The sequence below is a fragment of the Cataglyphis hispanica genome, chromosome 3 (genome assembly GCF_021464435.1).
Source record: "Cataglyphis hispanica isolate Lineage 1 chromosome 3, ULB_Chis1_1.0, whole genome shotgun sequence".
NCBI classification, from domain to species: Eukaryota; Metazoa; Arthropoda; class Insecta; order Hymenoptera; family Formicidae; genus Cataglyphis; species Cataglyphis hispanica.
Window position 1 is genome coordinate 10,974,644 of NC_065956.1, and position 24,496 is coordinate 10,999,139.

Genomic DNA, 24,496 nt, shown 5'->3' on the forward strand with positions numbered 1-24,496 from the left:
TTATTTAGACGGAAAGGAACAATTAAAATATAAATGTATGTATGACGCGTATCACGTATCGATCACGGAATTCTTTCATCGACTTTTCTTTATTTTTTTATTCGAAGTAGAAATATATATATATATTTTTTTTATAATCGACAAATATAAGTCGATTATAAAAATATAATAAAATATCGATAATAAAATAATACCTAACCTAACAGCCATCTGTTTTTCATTAACGATCTTTTAGCAGTCTATTTGTCAATGTTCAATTTGTCGGTGATTTTTTTTCGCTCCGCTTTAATCGGCGTAAGATAAGACCGGCGCTTTTATGCGACCGAGTCGGCTGTATTATCCGCGGCTCGTAAAGCTGATTAACGACTTGTTCGCGTCGGGTGTGTCTTAATTCTTGTCCAGGCGTCGCGCACGCACCAAGCCGTAAAGTATCCCTCGTGACGGCAAGCAGCGAGATTATCAACCAACCGCGGTCAAGTATGCACAGCATTTATATATCGGATAACATGTGCACGTATATGTTACGCGAATACAAAGTGTTTATTTTCTTCGTGTTACTAAAACGACAAAGTTCACGAGGTGATGCACCTACGCATCCCGAAACGTTTTCTCATCAAATCGAGAATTGATTCTGTAAACCTGGTCGAATATCTCGTTTTTGCTTTATTGATAAAGTTACATGGCATTTATAAAAAATATACTTTATTTCATCTCTCGTATATTTCTTATAGACATTGATAAGTATCAAATAAGAATTTTTATGCAATTGTATTGTAATCAGAAAGATTGGCATTGTGTATATATATTGGAAATAGCGAATGATATAGAAAATTGATTATTATATATATAATTTGGTGTCAAAAGAATTATTAAATACATCTGATACAACCGAGCATCCGTAATCATGTCTTAAAAAATTTATAAAAAGCATTTATAGAGATGTTAAAATATAATATGGAAATTGTATAATATTATTATCGAATAAAAACTTCTTTTGAACGCGATTGATATAAATCAAAGGGGGGGATATCTTGCACCAAAAAATTTTTAAAATATTCTTTTTGTCTGGAATTTTGAATAAGAATACCTGGAAAATCAGCGAATTTTTAGGAAATTTTTTTATAATATTTGAGTAGATATCTTGTTAAATATATGTAATGCGGATGGATTTTTGTAACTAAATATACAATTTTGACGGCTGTAACTTATTATCGTGCATTCAATGTCCACTCTTCTGTTTATTCATTGTGCGTACCCATGCGTGACAAAGAGATTAATTGATTTTCGTTTGTAAAAGGGTAAAAGCCCGTTACTGTTGACCTGCGCACAATTGTTCGGAAGATGTTGATAATACATATTGAATAATAATTTTATCATATTTTAAGCGAATTTTATTTTTTCTCTCTGCACACAATCATTATTTAACCATTTTTATATGAGGCAAAAAAATTTTTTAAACGAATTACCACAATTACCTTTGAATATAATTGTTTATTTTTTTATACCATATTAAATTTGATTTCTATAAAAACTATGAAAATTTATATAGAAAAAAATGAATCAAATTTACTATATGAGTGCTGTATATATGGCATTAACTAAAAGTTAGAATATCATTTTTGAAATTTAGAATCATTTTTCTGACTAATAGCGCGAGGTTTAGTCGTAAAAGGGATCTAGTATCGCGCGTTTATCAATACGTCACAAAGAATTTAATTGATTCTCGGTGTAAAAAGCTAAAAGATGTTGATCAGATAGAAATTGTTCAAAAATTTTCAACGTTTGATAAAAGCTTGGTATTTGCAGATCAGGATTATTTATCATTTTTTTTAGAGCATCCAGTATAAGCGCAATTAGGTAGGAGCATTCGCAGCTCTTTGTTATACATCATGGAAAAAAGAGAAAAAGAGGATGTTTAAGAAAAATTTTAAATATTAATATAATTTATTATTAATATCGAATATTTCAATTTCACTCTTTTTATAAACTCTGAAATAAAATAATATATAACATCCATAAAGCTTTATATATCATTTTTATAATACAATTATTTTTTTATCAATTATATGTATATGTATGCGAATGCATGTGTGTGTGTGTATATGCCATCAGCGATATTGAAAAGATATCAATGCAAAGTACTATCCGATGATGGAAGCATTCGATGCAGAGCGGATAGAAGTGTCGATATCCTGAATTTAAGCATCCTCACGTAAAAGCGTTCATTCGTGCACGCTACAGATGGGACGCTTAAGGCACGTAGAAACGTGCATGCACGTTGGGCTAGAGAGCAGGGCACAGAGGCAGAGAGAGGCAGAGCCCCGTCGTCATCTTGGTATTATTGTTCGCCTGTGGGCCGAATAGACCGCCGGCACTCGGCAGTCAAGTCAGGCAGTCAAGCCAGGCAGTCACCTGCTTATTAGGAAACGGGAGAGATTCCTGAGTGCCTTATAGCACACGTCCCTTACTACGTTCTCCTCTCCTTCTCTCTCCATTTATTTCTCTCTTTTCTTCTCTACGCTCGCTATCACTCTAGTCAACGTTCGCCGGGTGTACCACGCCATATCGATATTGTTGTGTCGCGTCTCACAACGGCAGCGTCGGTGTTTCACACGCTATACGGGCTTTGTATAACCGACGAATTCTCTCTCTCTCTCTCTCTGTCACGTATACTTTATTCTGTGTTCGTCGCACATGTCATGTACATTCAGTATGTCATTCAGTGTGTGCGGCGCACGCCCACGTATTTATGTAGTCGAGAACTCGTAAAGCCGCCACCAATGCGCGGGAGGCGTCGCTGTCAAAGGCGCTTCGCTTTATTTACGAGGCAGGAACTCGTTACGTTACGGGTCCGCGGCGCATAGCACGCGCATTCGCTCGGACTATGAATCGGAGCCGGTAAAACTGCAGTTACCTTCGTTGCTTTCAAGTTCGCATTTCCATACGTGTTCCGTATTATCGAAACAAGACGAATATTCATGAATACTGGGAGACCGCTTTAATTATAATAACAAGTTTTTTTAATTTGGAATCCGTCTCTCTATATTTCCAGATACATTATGCGTATTTATGTATTTAGGAGAGAGAGAGAGAGAGAGAAAGAAATAAAGAGAAAGGAGATAAATATAGTACAGCTGCTTTTTACTGTTCATATGATAATCCGTTTAGTTAACAGTATATGCTTGACAAATGATTAACATTTTATGCATGTAAATCAGATTATAAATAGATTCATAGATTTCAATGCAAATAGGATTATTACGCATTACTAGTTATTATCGAATGACGATAATAACTCTTTTTTTATCATTATTGCATATTGCGTTAGTATGTAATACCGGACATCGAGCAGTATGGATTTGTTCAAGTCTTAAATAGTTGGCGCATCGCCAACGCGAAGCAAGATGCATTTACTGCACAAAATATACTACACCGTACCTAGTTTTTCCTCATACATTTCTTCGGTGATTTGTCGTTTCTAATTTTACGGATAAACTGCTACTTGAAACAATGAGTCAAATACAGTATTATTTACTTTTCAATTAATTCCAATTATATATACGGCAATAATTTTTTAAGGATAATTATTTGAAAAAAAATACATCTCTTTTCATGATATATGTTTATAATTTTTATTTATATAAAACACAAATTATAATATATACAATATATATATATATATATATATATATATATATATATATATATTTGTTTTATTTCATTTGAATCTATACAAGATGATCCTTCAGCCAAGAGAGAAATCTTTAATATTAATTTTACAATTAGTGTTTTCTCCGTATCTTTATATTTATCGAGTAGATGTGCATATATTATATTATAGAAGCCAAGAGATCTCAAAGATTATTTTGCAGAAAGTCTACTAGAAGGTATCTTAAATCGTCCCTGAATGGGAAACCAAAGTCGCTTGTCCTTGCGGTTAATCGTGCTCACCGATTACAGTTGCTCGGCCGTGTTCGTGCACAACGAACTGTTGGGCGAAATCAGGTACACGGCCGCAAAACGCAATCAGTGTCGCTTACGATGTCGTACACACGACGATTATACAAGCGCGCGGCACGGTCATTATAAATAATACTGTGTGTCGATTCTTGCATTCGTTTTGCATACAAAGCGATTTGCAATTAACATAATGCGATCCGACACGCGGCTTTTAATGAATTTGTCGATTGTTCTTGCGCATATGCTTTATTAATATTTGGCTATTAATATTTACGCCTCGACTCCCGTTTCGCGACATACGGACGATTGATTTAATTATTAATATTTACGCTCGGCGAATTTGCGGTATTTTTTAGAAACGGATTGGCAAGTATAAATGACATTAGCTTTAATCGATAATTTAAATGATTAATTGTTGGGCAATGATAAGCTTTTCATGTTACGATATACTTTGTGTTATAGACAGCTGATATATTTATCGATACTTACGGCGCATCGATCGTTGATAATTAAAAGTATCAATATTCGCGAAAATTTTAGAGAGCGAGGAGATGACAGAGGAAGGGGGGAGGGAGCGGGGGAAGGATTGAGAATCCTCGTAAAAAAACTTTACATTCCATACCGAATAATTGCGTTGAGAGGTCAGACGGGGGAATGGAAACGCGCCGAGCGAAATTGAAATAATAAAAATTGCGGCGTTTACGCGGCGCAATACTGTAGGATTTATCGCGACGTTAAAGCGGTAGCATCGATTTTTCCGTATAACACGCCACGCGAGAGTTTTTCGATGGCGCGCGCGCTCGCTTTAACGAGCGTGTTTTCGCCCATATAACCCGTCGTGAAACGTTACAGCTCGGGTTTTATGGTAAAGCAACACGGTGGTTTTCAAAATGGCCGGGTTCACCTCATGTCACCGGCTGTGTGTGGTGGATGATTCCTCCCCCTCTCCCCTCTTGCCCGGCTGATCGATAACGCGTGTGACAGCGTCGCGACGCCGCTCTCTGTCCCTCGTCCTTCTTCTCTCTCTCTCTCTCTCTCTCACTCTGTCTCTCTGGCCTCTCCACGGGGGATTAGGGTAAATGGATTCGAAATTAGAGCGCGTGCGATATCGCGTTTTACCGTGCGATTAATTCGATCGCGGTCGTTCAAGCGGACGGAATCGATTCCTCAATTTTTTTCCGGCTCGAATTAATTAATTGAGTGCCTTTCGAAACGCGCGAATCATCCTTTTAAAATTTTTAGATTATTAACACTCGATTGAACTGCGCAGTATCGTAAAATGTAATTACGAGGAAAATGTTATCAACTGAAAGATGATATTGTGTGATATTAATAGGAGGTATAGTAATATTCTTATTGATATAAATATTATTATATTTTAATTTAATTATATATGAATTGTGAAATGTATATTTTATTAAGTGTATGAAAGTTGCGCGCACGCATAACTAAATTATTATTAATTCATACAATTTTTTAAGAGATCCGATATTTTCCTTTTCGGCACTTAATCATATTTAAAGGTAAACTATTTATGTCGAAAATATTCACAATGATGTATCAGTACTATTGAAATATGCCTATCGGGGGAATGTGATCTGCGTGACTGATCGGAAATAATATTTGGCGGCTGGAATCAGCCTTAGCAAATATTTGCGCGACAGTTTTGTGAGCTTAAATACGACTCATTACGAGCGTTTGTATAGCATGAGGTGATCCCAGCTGCTCAAATATCACAATGATAAGGGGCCTACAATTATCAATGCACACAAAACCCACGCGCTCGGCTGCGTAAGCACAAAATAAAATCATTCTAGTTGTTACTCTTGCTACACTGAGAATAAATTGCCAGTTGGACGGACGTAGATATTTGTCGGTATATTCGCGATATACCGCCTACTCTTCACAAGGAGGAGTACACATTTCTATATTTTGTATCATTAGTATGCGACATACGTCTGTCTTTTATCGGGAAACACAGATAACCTCGTTATCTTTGAAGAATGATTAAGACGTTAATTAAATAGTAATATTTTCTTATACATCTGACAAATGCTCTGTAAATTCACAAAAGAAAGTTTCTCCCCTTTTATAAAGTTTCAAACTGTAAGATTTGCTTCAGTGAGCAAGACTTTCATTTTTCTTTGTTATGTAAAACTCTTGCAAACAAGAAATATGATTTTTTTTCTTTTCTTTGCTTCTCATGTAAAATATAAGAAATTAATTCGAATGAGTTGCACTAATGAAAGTGTTTACTGCATCCAAAATTATCTCTAATAGAATTTGTATGATCGAATGGATTTTGACCGCTGAATAGACACATTAATAGCGTGAATCACCGCTTTCCCAGGTATATCGATTTTTCCTTAATTTTTTTCGAAAAGATCGTAATAATCATAAATTACTTTTTCTTTTTCTTTTTTTTTCTCAAGAATAATAGTAACTTTATTTAAACATTTTTGATACAATGTTACATTAATATGTGTACATGTATAGTATACATGTTCATATTTAATATTCTGGTTATTTCTTATCGTGAAAAAATGTCATCTTTTGGCTTTTTGAAAACTCGATTTACTCTTGAATAGTTCAGAAAGCTTTCGGTTCGACTTGATTATCGCAGTAAAAATTATGATTTACGATTGTAATTTCAAATTTTAGGTGTAATGAAGCGGTATACTATCGGACTTATAAATCTGATATAAACGTTCGAGAATATTTTTCTTCGCCATTATCGCGCGCGAAAATTGCGCTTCTAGCTAAACGAAGCGACCGCACCTACTAATCGATACCGATTAATGATAGACAAAGCCAGCTGATCGTGATCTCGAGGCGCTCGTTAAGCAATAAACTGAGAAAACATAATTAAAGGGCGCTTAGATGAACCAACGAACTTGATTTTTACCGTGTACCGGCATCATCGAACCGATCGATTATCGAAACCAACCAAGTATTCTAGAATTGCCAACATTGCGTTGGATCTAAACTAACGAGATATACATACATAATCTGTAAAGAGAGGAGGTTGAGAAAACGTGATCTTTAAATGAGTTATATAATGACTTACTTATGAATTAAATATACTTTTTTTACTTAACATACTGATACTTTCAATATACTTTCAATATATAGTTTCTTAAGAAAAATATTTTTTAAATGAAAATTAAGTTTAGGATTTTTTAATATTTGTAGCAATAGTAGACATATCTTTTTAAATATCATGTATTTTTTTATTTTAGTTTTATTAATTGAGCGATAAAAATAAGATTTCTAGTTTTTTTTTTTTTTTTCTTTAAAGAAATTAGATATATGAAACTTTAGATAGAGAATTTTATAAATGTCTTTATAAATGTTTTTTGCGAAGGCTTTTCTCGGTGTTTTTTAGAGCAAATTTTTGTTGTTGAATATTAGAAAGTATAACAGTTACGGATGTATTAACGTGCGCGCCACATGCGATAATCACAGTAATCGAGTCGAGTTATGTGCCACGACACGAAACACTTCGACACGAGACAGTTTAGAATTGATTCGAGGGGACAAAGTTTTGCGTGCTGCTGTACCTTTCGTCGATTAGTGTCGACAAGCGTCCTCTTTATGGCTCCGAGAAACCCCGGGATATTATTTCGGCCTCCTGTCATACAAAGAGATTCTTTTGAAACAGAAAATCAAAGTGTGGCCTTCAGATCTAAAGATACTGAAAAATATTTGGGTAAAATTTTAATGGTTTTCAAAGGCCAAATACATAAAGTCTAAATATATCGTAAAAGAGATCTTTTCTCGAAATTATCTTCGTCAATATGTTATTCTTAAGTAAAAATATTTGACTCGATAGAATCAAAGAATTAGTTTTTGGAAATTTTAATTTTTGGTAAATAATTTAAACTTTTCAATACATCTAATATTTACACATTATATTTTTTATTACTGCAATGTAATGTGTAAATTACTCGGCGTCTATGAAGTAAAGAAGAAAAAATTATGATGAAAGTAAAAAAGAAAATTTTATATCAGATTCGTACATAAATCGGTGTAATAAATCGTGCCATCTAATTGTAAGCATCATTTAGAGCGGGAACAACGTGGTTCATCGATCGGAAGCGGCGCCTTTTAACCATTCTTTTCATCACGCTTGGTGTAAATGCGACAAATCGTCCGTCAAACGAGATTAAATGCCATCGTGTGGACGATCGCGCGTAAATGGTCCTTGAATGTGAAGACTGAGAGCGTGATTCAGTGATGTATCGAGAAGAACTGTCAGACCTTTTGGAACAGCAAAATTGATCGAACGTTCCTTTATTCTCATTGACATTAAATATCGGTTGAAATAAATAAAAATGAAACTTAAGTAGGATGATTCATTAATCAATGATATTAATTCTCAGCTCTTCATGTGCACTTAGCGATATTTCAAAGTTATGATAATTACTGGAAGCTATGTTAAAATTTCATAAAATATATGACGTTCTCTCTCCCTCTTTCTCTCTCTCTCTCTCTTCTCAAATATATTTTTATTATCTTCTTATCTTTGATATATGAGCTCTCTTTATCTTTTGTTTGTTTATTCAGTTTTCGTTGGTTTGTTGATTTTTACACATTATAATCATTATTTTATTTCACAAAAATCAAGAAAGATGAAGCGAAGCGAAAAAAATTGAAGCAGCCAGGATATTACGAAATTCTAGTTGTGTGACGTGTTTTGTTGTACAATAGTCACATTCCTGATTCCAATGTATGTCGATCAAAAGATTTGCAGATTTCATGATCAGCCATCCGTTGTCACCGACCATTGTAAACGAGCTTTCGAAAGCCCTTCGAGAGAGTCATCCCCTTTCCCCTTCTCCGACCGTGAAGCTCTATCATTCGCTGCCGATGAAGCTGCCATCGATTGTCACGATCGAATGATTATTATCCTCGATATACTGTGTTCGTGTATCGGGTCTGTCGCAGCGATCAATTGCACGAGAATCGACATTTGTCCGCCGTCACATTTCGATTTATAACATCAATTTTTTATCTTGCTCTCCCTAAATGCATCTGAATTCAATCTAACTGCTCGCGAAAATATTCTCCCGTAAATTTTACCTAAAGATGATTGAGAAAGATGAAAGGTGAAGATACTTAAAAAATTCTTACTTTGATTAATTTTAGACATGCGATACATCATTAAAATAAATTACCTATCAACATTTTGTACATTTTTTTTATTTAGATGCAAAAATTTAATAAATACTTGAAAGATGTTTAAAAGTTTAGAAATATATTGTTATAGCCGAATTGACGAATTGATGAATTTTTTTTCCGGAGGAAAAAAATTAAGTATTAGGCAAAAATGTGTCAGAGCTATGGAAATCCGGTCACCAGAGAAATTTCGGACGATATTTTTCTAGTGCAAAGTGTTGAGTTTATAGGAAAGACCAAGTTAGTCTTACATAGATGATAACTTGTGTTGAAAATGTGATGCGCAGTACAAGCTCGAGTAAAAGGAGCGTAAAAAGTATAAAGAGGTGGTGTGCGTGGAAGAAGGAGGCGATACAGCGTGTCGTAGGGAAGCAGTTGGTTGTATCACACGCGCGAGTCGTAGACTAGGCGAGACGAGCTCAAGTTAGACGAGCTCGGAGGGGATTGCCGGGAGAGGAAGAGAATCGTCGCGGCATGAATAATGTATCGCGAATATTGTAGCCGGTCTCGGGACAGCTGCTGTCAGTGGCCAATTACAGGCGGCTTATAAAACAAATAAATCGACCGGCCGAGCGATTGCGCATAAATTGAGACCTCGGCCTCTGCTCGACCTAGGCCGGGCTCTCTAGTAGTTGAACAACGGCTTGTCATCATCGTTGCCGTTGTCGTCGTTGTTGTCGTCGTTAACGCTCATTGTCAGAGCGGCGGCTTGAATTATGCGTCACGAGAAACGCATTCATTGAACGTTGGTTAAATCAGGAGATTCATCGTCTTGCTTCAATTAAGTCGATCAAGAAGCTGACAATTAATTATCCAGAGTTGATAATTTAGGAAACGCGCGATTTACTCAAGGTTAAACAAGTGAATAAAAAAAAGTCGACTCCAAAAATTAAATAATTGCTCGCAAATATGTGACGAAACAAGTTCCAAGTGTCACGTATATGTATACCGATTTCACACATTAGCACAAATACACAAGGATGCTCGTTTTCCAGCGTTGAGATTCAACGATGAAACTCGTGGCAAAAAAAAAAAGGTATTCCTCGATCATAACGCGAGGCCGGGAATGAATGTCGGAGTAACGAGAATCCAATAATGTCGCTCCTATTAAACGTCAACGGTACAGTAATTACTCGGAGGCTCTCGTTGGAAAGTTGCGGCAAAAATCAATCGTTCTGGCGCGCGCGCCGCCGCCAACAGCAAAGCAGCCATATACAGGGTGTCCTGCAAAGATTGAGCGGATAGAGCACGGTAAACTGAACAGAAAAGTCCTTTATCATTTTTTAATCTGAGCTTTCTTTTCGTTGTTATACGATGTTAAAAGTTAGCTAATCAGCGCCTGTCAACGAAAAACAAAGGAGGGACGTCGGGGGTCGGAGTAACGAGAGACGGCTTTCTGTTGTATAGACAGGAGCTGACTGTTCTGTTCAGTTTACTGTGCTCTACCCATTCACGAGCGTTGGCACAATCTTTGCAGGACACCCTGTATACGCGAGAGAATTGATTGAATTTTTAAAATGAAACTCGTCGTTGTATATTTGTATGCACGCGCGCCTGTTACATGTATATCGCGCTTTACTCACTATCGATATACATATATGCGAGCTTCTGTTTATGGAATACTCGTGCATTCGAGTAACGAATAATCCATATTTACGAATAACTTTACATATTGATGAGCCGTCCGGCGCGCGATTGCCAATCATTTGAGTGCAGCGAAGTGTCGCGTTCGTATTGATACAGTATTGTGTGATGATAAGCAAGTATTAAAATCGGCATAATTTCGGTGAGTACATTGCAATAATAGCAAGCGAAACATGACATATTTACGCGATAATGATATTGTAATATTTTGATTTCTGCAAATGCCATTTAATTTCATATCGTATTCTTTAAATAATAATCTCTCTTTTGAAATAAATCTATGATATATTCGAACACGATGAGCGCGAAACTAACATCAGTGAAATTACATCTGCAATGCATAAATAAAATTTTTTTTTCTCGTCGCTGAATCTCGCGTTAAATCTCGCTTTAATTTTTCAAACAGCGTAACTCGTTTATCTTCATGTTTGTCTTTTTATTGGCGCGACATGTCGCAAAATATTCAACGGCTACTAGAAACGGTTTACATCATTCCGATTCACAGGAAAATTTTCATTAAATCTGGAAAATATTTAACTTGCGAGAGTAAAAGAATCCGAAAGACGCGATTTTGTCTCGATACAAACGTAATCACACGGTCATAAAACGGAAAAGTATTCTTCGACGAATTTTTATTGTCGGTTTTATGCTTTGCATTCGGAACGGTATCTTTAGCTGTCATACAATTTCCGCTACGTGATCGATATCTGTGTACCGAATGACTACGCACATGAAAGTAATTTAGTGGCAAATAGTCGCTGATTTCCGAGATTTTACGATCTTGCAAACGGCAATAGTATTTAGCCTGTAATTTTGTCGCCATAATTAAAATCCGCTCGACATTCATGATATTAGCTGCCGTGAATGCATCGATAAAAAGATTCGTTTATATATGCGCAACATTATATCATGAAATTTGAAATTTATTTGCGTCATACAAAACTATTATCATACATTTTCACAATCGAATTAATGAGATTATAATTATTGAATAATCACATATTTGGTTATATTATTATCATCTATTCGATAACATTAAAAAATTACAAAGTAAAATTCATCTATAAATTGCTTCTATTTCCGTCATTTCTGACTATACAAGTAGTTAAATCAACATTTAAGTCGGAAAAATATTTTGATATGATGTTAACGTTATGCGAAAGGATCCTTAAATTTTATTTGACTCGCGTTGAGATAAAAACACATTATTATTCAAGCGATACGACTCGCTTGTTTCGAGAATAAATTCATACACGTAGATAGCAAACGATGGTAGCAAATTTATATGAATATTTGCGAGTAAACTCTCTCACCGTCTGATCACGGCTTTATTCCAAATATAGACACTTCACAACTAAAGTTCGCGCACATTTGATTCGTCAGGCGTAAACTGATCACGACCTGTATTCTCAATTTATTCGTGTTGAAGTTTGCGAACAGCTTGTTGCGGACAATCCACGAGCAGTTACAAAGTTGTTTCCCTGCCTTGTTAATATATAGAGTTCCCAATCGAAACTTCAAAATCCAGAATTTTGTCCACTTTAACAGCTGAAAGCTCGAAATCTCCATTAATTTTGTATTTTAAGCGCAAGTTTAATTTAAAAAAAATTCGTAATATTAAAGGTCAACGTAAAAGGTCACAACAAATTAAAGAGGAAAGATGAGAAGATTGAGAAAAATAAAATCTGAATTTTTTTACTTTTTTATTGTCAATGATCGAAAAGAAAGTAGAAAAGAAAATTTTTAATAAAAATTTTTGTTTACTTAACTAAACGTAACTAAACATGAGTTTTAAATTTTATGTTTACAGTTAAGACATTGGCAAAGATGAGACAATTTCCGGAGAAGAGAGGATGAAGCTTCTTCACTTAAAGATCAGATTCAGGATGTCAAAGGATAATGCACCGTTATTTTCCCAACCAAAAGCAAGAAAATTAAGTCGCGAGTTTAAGGTGAGGATAAGTAAATGTTTGTAGTTGCAATCTCGAATTACTCCTATTTAATTTCTCTCCATATCGTTTACATGATATTTATAGATTTTTTTTTTTACTTGCCATTCAATATTCTTTTAATATACATGATTTAAAAAATATTATTTACGCTTTATAATAAAACAGCATTATTTTTCCGATTAATCTTTAAAACATATTACGCTAGTTTTTAACTATAATTGATGAATAGTTAATTGAAAATTTTAATGAATTTTATAATGAATTTTGATTGATATTCTCTATTTTTACTTAACCAAGACAGTTTATTAGTATTTTTAAGAGAATCCACGCGCGCACTTTCGCAAAGAAATTTTCTAAACACAAGCACCTCTTCTCAGAAAAAAAAAATTTACGTTCGACATTTTTCTCGTCGGCGGTTTCGCTATTAGTTCACTAGACAAAGGAGCAATTTAACAGAACCTCGTTGCGCGATTCACGGAAGAAGTCGACACGTTGAAAGTTCTCTTAACGGCGGAGAGCTTCTTTCCCTCTTTTCCGTACCGCGGCAATTTTCATCCTTCCCCAACTACGTTGCACAGTAAGATCTTTAATGGCTTCTACACAGTAAAGAGAGAGGTAGGAAGTCTCGTCGGGAATGCAGGACGGAGAGAAGGCGCTACGAGATAGCGTTGCCAGTCCTGTATATTCGAGAGAATGTCCTGTATTTTAGCTCGACTTTTAGTGTTCTGGTCGGGAACGCAATCCTCTTGTATTCCAAAGTTTTTACATTTAAATAAAATTTGTCATGTGGATATATGTTTTTATGGTATATATATGTGTGTGTGTGGAATATATATTCATATTATTATATTGTTATTTGATTAATACTATAACTTTTTTTTTGTTCTATCTGATGAGATTTTTGTTACGAACTGATTTGCAGTTTTCATTAAAATGTTTTTTCTTTTCCTTTTTTTTTTTGCGAAAAATAGAAGTTATCGATTCACTTCTCTGTGTACCTTACCTTTTGTGCGTATCCTCGGAATTAAATCACAATAACGATTATTGCATTTGACGAGTGGCATCGATACCCGAAGGAGAACGATCACTTGCGAACAATTTATTTCCAGTTATACCGGAGCAAGGTTATTAGAAGCAGTCGAGAGCCATTATAAGGTGCAAGCAACATCTGCAGTCGTTTCTGTGATTTATATCGGCGCGAGTCGAAGGTCTTCATCGATTTTATCGCGTCGTCGGACATGCAGTTTGCACATCGATCGAAATACACGTCCGATGAAAAGTTATAATTGCCGTTGTACAAATAAGGCCTTTTCTCTACCTTTCTTTATCGATAATAAATCGTGACGTGTGCATGCGCGCTAAAATGTCAACGGTGTAACGACGTCAATATCCAATATCCGATGCTCACCCCGTAAATCCGTGAATCGCATTTGCGTAAAAAAAAAAGAAATAAAAAAAAAAACGCCGGTTGAATTTATGAATGTTCTCGTTAGTGCAAACGCAACATCGCATGTTCTCTTTTACTGTATTAGTCTCAACAAGAGAAGTTCGAATGAATTCAACAAAATTTGAAATTGCAAAAAAACTGCGGAGTAGTTTGATTATCTTTTTTTGAGCGGTTGAAAAGCGATACAAAAGGTTGAAACAATTTTCCACGTATGTGTAAATTGAAACTTATTATTCCTTTTTGAGACTTTTAAAAGTTTCAAGATAAAAGTTTATTTATAAAATATATAATTACATACTTTTTATATACATACATACATACATACATACATACATATATATATATATATAATATAGAAAAATTTTAAATACGATTTTTTTTAATTATTTGTACTTAGTATTCGCTCTATCATTTTTATCTCGCAGAGCGAATCAACGACACGGAATGTAATATTTTTTTGTCAGAATGTCAGAACGAGCTCACTACATATTTATCGACCGCGACGTGATTTGAATATGCGCCGCTACCTTTAATGCATCCTCATTGCATTACGCTTATAGTTACGGTAGCGAAACTCAGAGCTGCTAGAATATGAGTTGACTACCGTTATTACGAATTACCGTCTATCCTGTAAATTGGTGTAAAGTATCATGAATAGAAAGTAGGAGAGTCGATGTAACTTGTGCATTCAATAGTCTGAAAAATTTGTTTCGCAAGCTATTTATTGAATTAAAAGAAATCAATTAGTATACGTAAAACTAGTGCTAATAAAGTAAAAAAAAAAAATAAATAAAATAACATGAAATATATAAGAATGTAAATATATTAATAAGCTTACAAACCTTTTTTTTTATTTTTATAATCTAAAAATAAATTATTTTTATATATATTTTTAGATCTACTTTTTTTAAAATGAAAAATGATACAATAATAATTATTTAATTCAAATAACTATTTTATTATCATTTCCTCTGCATACAAATAGAAATAAATCTAATTTTAAGGTTGCCTCGATTTACAAATGTAAAAGATACGCGTTGTTGCGGAAATAAGCCCATTAATTACGAATTGATGCCGAATCGCGGTAGCCATTGAACTCATCGAGCGCCAACGAACGCAACTCTCTGTCTCATTTACGGGCAATTAACGCGCAGCGCAACGCGCGGAGATTAATAAACACGCGACGCCCACGCGGAAGGCAGACAGAAGGTAGGAGACGGGTGTAATTTAGCGGCGGTCACGAGGGGGAGCGTTAATTGAGAATGATCGACTCTCCTCGCCGCGGCGCGGCATGGCGCGGCTGGAATAAATAAATGGCAGTCGGTTCGAGACGCGTATCGCATCGTCGTATCTTTCTCGCCTTATTTCATTCGCTCCGCGGCGCGGCGCCGCGCGTTTCTCCATGATTCCAATTTTTCCTTCGTGCCGACACGATAAAGAGACCACTCCACTACCTCGAAACAAGATTGATCGCGAAGCGTGCTCGTGAACGCCACGAGGGAGGATGCAAAAACACTCGTGCTCATCTCGATTTTCGAGAGGGAAGGAAATCAAATTAAATCTGCTATTGAGGAAGCGACTCTGTGAAATAATTCCTTATTAATTTATCTGAAAAGCATTTCAATAAAATATTTGTTACATGAAAATGTGTTTAAATACATGAATAGAAATAATATTCTTTATTTATAGTGAGAATATTTTAGAATTATTATTACTCTTTTCATCTGTGCGTGAATATACATTGATTAATGCGAAATTTAGATTCAAAGAGCCTGCGGATGAAAGAAAAACCGAAAAATTCGCACAAATATTAAAGTTATATATATAGCTTTAATATTTGAAAAGCAAACAAAAGTTTATTTATATAAATATATATAAATATAAATAATATATAATAATATTATTTATATTTATATATATTTTATATATATAATTTTATATATATATAGCTTTTATATTTGTTTTATTTATATTTTTTTTATTTTTTTATTATATTATATTATATATATATATATATATATATATATATATATATAAAATTATATATATAAATATATATAAATATAAATAATATTATATATTATTTATATTTATATATATTTATATAAATAAACTTTTGTTTGCTTTTCTTGTAAAAATATACAGATGTAGCACACGATAGCTTGGCTCCGAGGCATTTAGCATTCTCACACCCTCTTCTTAAATTGTTCTCTTTCGATTGTTCTATCAATTACCAAATCCCCTATATACATGATACAAAGGGAGAGCGCGAGAGATAGAGCGCTGGTAAAATGAGATGACGAAAAGGGCGATGTGAGGTAATGGAGTGAAGGAGATGGTGAAGGGGAATACGGGAGAGCGAGAGAAAGAAGGACGGATTTATACACAGTGGGAAGGGGCGATCATGGAGGTACAATAGAAGCAATACGGATAGACGAAGATGAAAGGAACTCTCTTCGTTGAGTTTTGCTTACAGGAAAGCAGGTAGATCCGGATGGATTTATAAAAGACCGTATATCCAACGCAGATGAAACTATATCGATATCGCGGTGTGGCAACGGCGTCGAATCGTTAAGCTCTGTCTCATTTGGTGTAGAGCACAGCTTTGTAGAACGCCGGTATGTCCTAACCACGGACAGGTGCTCCCAACATGTTCTAAATGAAGCGAGATAAACCACGGTGAACGTAAGAGAATTTACATAAACCCATTGTTGGCGTTAAATTGTTCCTCTCGCCTCAGCCTACCATCGTTTTAATGATCTTGATGGGCAATCATAGTCGAAAGCATTTGTAGAGTGTTTTTTCGTGTATCGATTACGTGGAGAATTCACCGTTAAGTAAGCTACTTTTGAAAAATGTAATTTCTGATTTTATCTAAATATGTAGTCTATTTAAATGAAATCGATGAAACTTGGTCTCTAAAGCAATTAATTTTTGATACATTCGCGTTATCTTTAAAACGATAATTGCATCGACAAATTTAGATCGTTTAACGCGATAAAAGAGATTCCAATTATATTAATATGAAACTCAATTTATCATGCCAATAAAAGAAATGTTATTGTTAACAGTTTATTTGCATTGTAGATTGATTTCAATAAATACATTCATACCTTGTTTTTACATATTTCTAATATCTCTGTCTAAAAATATTTGCAAAAAAGAGATTGAAAAGTATCGGCATTTATAAATAATGTATTCATTCATTATCTGATAAATTGAATTTTCTTCACTCAGATAAAAGATAGTTTTTATTTTTGAACAATATTGCAATATACATAACGTCGATATCTGAGCGAAATAACTTTAAATATATTCTTATTAGAGAGACACATCCCACTTTCGCTCCGCCATTCTCGGTCCGTATCGGCTTTATAGTATATCCGTTCAGAACCTAATATACATTGAGTTTCTTTCAAACGTTTGATAAATCAGATATCCGAATCACAATATGGGAAGTTGGTCGATGTTGCAAAGAGGTAGCTTCAGATTCCTTTGTACTACATAAAAGGTTTGGCTCTCGCGACGCCACTGCCGGATATAATATTTTAAGATTTAGACAATATTTATGAAGAATATATCAAGTTTCTCAAGAGCTTTACGTATAAAATCTTATCACTATAATGTATCTAATTTTTTTTAATGTGAAAAGTTTGCTTATCTCTTATCAGTATGGCATTATAGATTCCATTAATCTTAGAAAATGTACGTATGTGTTATGTAATAAATTTTCCAAGTATATATCTTGTTTCAAATTATGTTATAATTTATCTGAAACTTATATCGGATGTCGGGAAGAGGAATTTTGAAATATGTTGCTGACAATGAAGCGAGGAGGAAAGCTTTCTCTTGTTTATTAAATCATTATCGCGTTGTATAGTCTAATTAATCTTGTAAAAAGTTCAAAAATATCTATTCATAATATATTTATTAATGACTTGAAATAACCTAAAGGTATCTTATTTTGTATAACAACTACTTATTTTGTATTAAAAATATATCTCGTTCACATTATACATATAGTTAAATGTCATTTTTTCATATTTATTAATATTTGGAACATGTTTTTTTCGAATATACTTAAGTGGCTTATCAATACTCTAATTATTTTTTTATCTCTAAACGCAAATATCCTTTATAGGAAAAAAAACCTTTTATCATTTTTGTTATCATTATTCTATTTTTATCAATATTTTTCTTTCTAAGGAAACCCGATTCTTTGAAGATTTATATTAGGTTACAGTGTTATATTCTATTCTATAGCTCGATAATCAAACATATGTTTGATTTATTTTTTTTTTATATATATTCGAGTTATATTTCAACAATATATGCCAATCAATAGTTCAATCAATAGTTCAAAAATCATTCCGTGATATCTCTCCGAATCCAAATATCTCCTTATTAAAAGAGACTTATCCTTCGCATGCTACGCCACTGCCAGATCGTATTGGCCGCCGGCGGTGGAGGGGACCGGCGATGCCTCAGTAAACGCCAAGCGCTCGGATCATCGATGCCATGGTGAAGCGGTTTATGAGAGAGAGAGAGAGAGAGAGATAGAGATAGAGAGAGACTACTCGCAATAAGAGAACCAGTGTTGATCCCAACGTCGATGAAACGCTGATCGATGTAGCCGATGGCTTGTTGTCCGTGACTCGATTCGTCCGATGATTTCCGGTGTCGCGAGAATCGTCCAACAGTGCAGCAGGAGCCGAGGACTTCCATCGGGAAATCCTATTTGTTCGCGCGCGCGCATGCGTGTGTGTTACATCTCTATGTAGTATGTAATTTTGCGGAGCATACACACTCTCGTTTGTCTCTTTGGAGTACGTCACGTATGTGTGTGCTTGTGTCCTGTTAGTACAATCGTATTGCGCAATAGTGACGATATTTTCGCGTACGCTTAACGTTTATTATCGCGTGTGCGTGTTCCTGTGTGTGTGATTTTTTTTTTGTACACCAAACTGGCTACATATACCCGACAAGGCGATCGACGAAGAGGTGCGCGACTGGTTGTCTTCCTCGGATACGGATGCTGTGTGAGTAGCGGCGCCTCTACAGATCCAGGCACGAAGAGGGAGGAAGAGAGAGAGAGAGAGAGAGAGAGAGCTATCCACACACATATGTATCATCACGAATGAAACCACGCACGCATGCGCGTAACGTGAAATCTGTCGGTCCTTTGCTGCTCCATCGTTCTCTCCTCTTCGCTCCTCTTTCATTTCTCCTGTTGTCTCTTATTTCGTCATCCCTTTCTCTCTTGCTTCTCCTCCCCTCCCTCCCATTGGATTACCTCACGGACAAAGGATACATAAACGGGGATATACGTGCTGGATAAACTTCATTGGGGTTCCCTCTCTCTCTCTCTCTCTCTCTCACTTGCTTTCCGCCCCGTCGACGACTATATAGGTATTGTTCCTTGCTTTGCTCTGCTTTATTCTGTTCCGCACCCCGTGCATCGCACCGGGGTGGTAGTGTGTATTCGATAAGTGCAAGCGATGCAAAGGCTTTCCCCGGGGAAACAAAAATCTTTGTTAATCTTAGGCATGTTGAGGTCGAAAAGATTCCATTTTCTTAGTTTGACGAAACTGTCTTAACATTGTCTGTTATTTTTATCAACGTTCTTTATATATATATATCTTTCTCTCTCTCTCTCTCCTTCTCTTTTTTATCTCTTCTATCCTTTCTCTAGATAAAACGAGACAGAGAAAAAGGAGAAAGCCGAGTCTAGGAAGATTACTTGAAAGCTTTTGTGTATCCGACAAATATTGTTCTTGTAAATTTATACTTGTATAGGATATTCCGTGCCAATCTTTGCGTCTATGGACTATTTAGTTTGCAGTAAATTTCTCTTTAACAAATAAAGAGAAAAGATTTTTTTTACAATTGTTTACAATTTTTTGAAATACGAATACGTATAATATCTTGATTAATTTGATTTGAGGATATAAAAATCTAAAAATATATATCGCACATTTTTTGTTACAAGTAATTCTTTTGTTATAAGTAAGTCTTAATTAAAAAGAAAAAAAAAAAACTATTTAAATTATATAAACGAAAATAAAATTTTTTGCAAAAAAATTCGTAGAAACATTTTCGGAAACTTTGTCGAGGTGATTGAGACAAATCGATATCTCGGATTATGTAGCGTACGATACTGGTCTTAACGGAGACGCTTATGAGATAATCTCCCTTACACTTTAAGTAATGTCATCCGTATATATTCCCCATGCAATAAGATCCTTCTTCGTGCCTCGTAGCTTCTTCTCCCGCTTAATGAAGCGGCAGTTTGCCCCGTCGGATGTGTACACGGTTCTGCTCTAGGCCGTGTTTAATGGAGATTCCTCCTGGCCTCCTGGTATCGATCGTACACGTGACAGATAGATACCTAGGACGATAGTAATAGGATCAATCGCGACCGGCACATCTGCGGCCCCTATATAACTTATAACGCTGCTGCAAGTTATGACGGCGGTGCGTTATACGCATTATACGCGTACAAGATTATACAGGGACAAACACGTATATACACACATGAGACATTATTGCACGATGAACTTATATGAGAAAAGCTTTGGTGCTTTATAATACGATTGAATTGTTGAAAAAATCGGTTTCACCAAGCGAGCGCGATAGTACAATACTATGCAAGAAAAATTATTTTCCAAACATATAATACTTATTTTAAAGGGGGATATTTCTTTTCTATTTTAAATTTATAATGTAAATCTATTTATTTCGAATATAAATATGAATATTCATCGATTACTTTGTGGCAGTAAAAAATATCGTATTCCACAGAAAGTAGATATCCAATTGGTTAAAGATATTATAAATGTAGAAATCCTCGAATGTATGTATTATCCGTACCGTCAGATAATAGTAAATCATATTTAATGTAAATATTAAAAGTAAAACTAATTTTACATATATAATTGCAAAATATTATTCTCTCGGTGTTTTTCGAATACATGAAAGAAGTGGTTTGACTGGTCGCCAATTTCTTATTACTGCTAATATCACTTGTGTCAATAAATCACTTGTGTATTTAAAAATGTTCATTTCAAAAAACTGATAAAATCTGCCTGATGTAGTATCTAAAATTGATGATATCGCATTTAAATTGTATTTATTGTATTATTTATTACTCTATGTAAAACATATTCGAATTGTATAAATTTAAAAACTTTTAGTCTGCATATTTTCATGTATAAAAATATGGAAATATATATATAATTCCATTTTCTCTGCATAATGTTATGCTGCAGATAAAAATTCAAGTGATGAATTTCTTTTTTTTCTTTTCATAAGCATTCTGAATAAATACATCTACACGTTTAAATACATATCTATATCAGTCAACAATTTGATCGGCAATTATCTAAATTTGTTCAAGTTTAATGTCTAGTAATTTCGTAACAGCGTAATGGATGTTACGAGTATCTTTGTAGGAAAAAAAAAAGAATTGATTATTTGCCATTGCGATAACTATGTTGTTTCTCTTGTAACGACAAATTGATTTCTCTGAAGCAATCATCGTGCAATGATCATATAATATTTGCAAAAATTACAATCCTTGTCAACGACGACAGATGCAGAAGCGTGGCATTAAACTCGCCGACTGGTTTATTATATAAAATCCCAGATATTGCTGCTCTTTCCAGCTATGTTACGAGATTGCTTGCTCGTATATTCATGCGTTTCCATTTGGAATCGAACGATCGTAATTATTGTGTTTAAACGCTCTTGCGAATCACTTGAAAGCCCATTACGGAATAGCCTTTCAACCTGCTAAGTGCGGTTGCTCTATTGACTTTATATCGATACAAATATCGAATAGAATATCGATGTTTGCTGCGAAGAAATCAATAAATATTGTTTAATGAGAAAATTATTATATGCCTGTTTAATTAGAATTTTTATGATTTTTTGAAAATATCAAACGTGCATATATATATATATATATATATATATATATATATATATGCATGTTTGATATTTTCAAAAATCATAAAAATTCTAATTAAACATGAGCATATATATATATTTATCTATATATATATATATATATATATACAATTATAAGAGAATTAAAGTGTTTATAATTTCTAGTTAATTAGTAATATTGGTATTTCATATTTTGTTGGTGTGTGTGTATATATAATGGTGTGTATAATATATACATTATAATATACCTAGATCGATATACATAGATATAGTAGTATTTGCAGGGCATACGAAAATTTTGATATGATATCAAATAGAACATGTCGATACATATCGATATTTGGAAGTATGGACATATTGATAATATTATTGAACATTCCTATCAGTGCAGGTAAGGAAATATCGTCGTGACCGGCATCGTCGAGATTTTCTTTTCGAGACTTTCTGTCATAAGGGCGATTTATATGAGCGGATCTTGAAATATTTTTTGTACAAATATCTCTTTATGAGATTACTTTTATATATACGACAAAAGAGCACGGCCTCTCCCATTGCGGAAATATACTTACAGCTGTTCGGCTTGTCCCTGTAAGCGGCAGGGAAGTTGAGAAAGGTAGAAGAGGCCGGGAGAATGTTTCTCTTGTTCTGACAGGCGTGGAAATGAATTCACGGCAAAAGTTTGTCTTATTCCGCGCGAGCGATAGTTAAGCGAGAAACCAAGTTCCTCCTGTGTCTCGCGCGCTTTCAGCGCTCGGAAACGGAAGCGTCTCTAACCGAAGGTTTATATAAGATAAAAGAGATGAGGAGATATTGGAGAATAGAGTTTCGTAGGAAGCGGAGCGTCTTTTCACGATCGTACGTCAGAAAAATATCTTGTAACGGAGCCGGTTTGCTTCAAACTACTATCTTTGACACGGGATACGTTGAAGTTTTATTCAACTGTTTTTTCCGTAATACTCTTCTAAAATTCCTCTATTTTATGAGACGATTCTATTTTATTTTCTACGATAGAATACGAGACAGATTTTATATCGTGGCATATGCGAGAAGCAAAACTGCACCCATGATATGTTAATTTTATAGATTATATATTATGTTTCTCTCTCTCTCTCTCTCTCTCTCTTTCTCATAAATTAATATTAAAAATAACAATAATAAAATAATATTTATTTATGTATTAATGAGTATTTCAAACAATTTAAATGCAATCTTTGCGAAAATAATGATAGATAAAGTACTCAAGTATACGCTTGCTTTGCTAATGACCATGGCAGTACGTATCATTGGTGTCTTTATTCAAATACATACGCGTATATGATTACGCGACAGGGTGAGAAGTCACAGTCACGTGTAAAAAGATGATGATAAATTATGCACGAGAGAATTAACGCCGATGTTTACGTTTGACTTTACGCAACACGTTACACGTAATAACGTTTTTACAATAGTTTATCCATGTAAGCGCAGTAACAGAATAAGGACTTGAAAATTACAGAAGAAGAAAAAATGAAAGAGAGACTCGCGATGTCTTTCATTATTCATGTGATGTTGATTGCCATAGGTATTTTGTATCGCGAATGCCATTTTAGATCGATTCGTGCACGTGTCTTCCGCGACATTTCCTCCCCCCTTTCCCCTCTCCATTCGTCATTAGATGTGTGGGGTCCTGGGTTCATTGCACTTCTGTTTGTCTGCGGGTTCCGTAATCAATTCAAAGTCTTCTTAAGAAAAATGTATGAAGGTGACCAATGTGTATGTGACTTTAGAATTGTAAGCATATGTGTATGCATGTGTGGGTATATGTGACTTTAGAGTTGTAAGCAATTGAAGATAAAAAGGCTTTTACTATGTGACAGAGAATCTAAATCTCATGTCTTTTACTTTTAAATCGAACATATTTTTAACGAATTCTTTTAATACATTTAATATATTTTTCTTACTCTATTATTTTTAATAGTAGAAATATATATTTTTTGTTGAAAATTAAAAAAAAAACTTAGTGTTACTGTACGTACACTTAATGCTTGCATGGATTCTTTTGTCTTGCAATGACCGATAAACATTAACAGGCTGATATAAGATGCTGGTATTTTTACATCTCTGCTCGTATCTTTTACATTATGCTCTTTCATGCTAACAGAACCGAATCAATCGCCCGTCGACGATTCATATCTCTTTATTAAACGCGATAAGTACGGCCAAATAAACAGTCGAGTAGATATTATCGAGTCGGTAGATGTTATTATCGATACGCGATACGTGTTACGTAGATTGTATGAACAGCGATAAGCTGGATTGTCGTTGAATGTGAGATATGTCCGTAGTGCTTTCTAAATATTGATTTATCCGTCGCTCTTCCCTTTCGCCG

The 24,496-nt window shown here is 34.6% G+C and overlaps 1 protein-coding gene across 2 annotated transcripts in view; it reads left to right on the forward strand.

The window, feature by feature from the left end:
* The window catches only part of LOC126859217 (zinc finger protein 608-like), a 149,359-nt gene that overhangs the window by 19,966 nt on the left and 104,897 nt on the right, over positions 1-24,496 (forward strand). The window contains exons 1-2 of one of the 2 annotated variants that reach the window (XM_050610246.1): positions 10,797-10,924; positions 12,593-12,734. The gene's annotated coding sequence lies outside the window, so the exon portion shown is untranslated. Of the gene's footprint in view, positions 1-10,796; positions 10,925-12,592; positions 12,735-24,496 lie in introns of those variants that run through there. The other variant, XM_050610244.1, reaches the window with a different exon arrangement.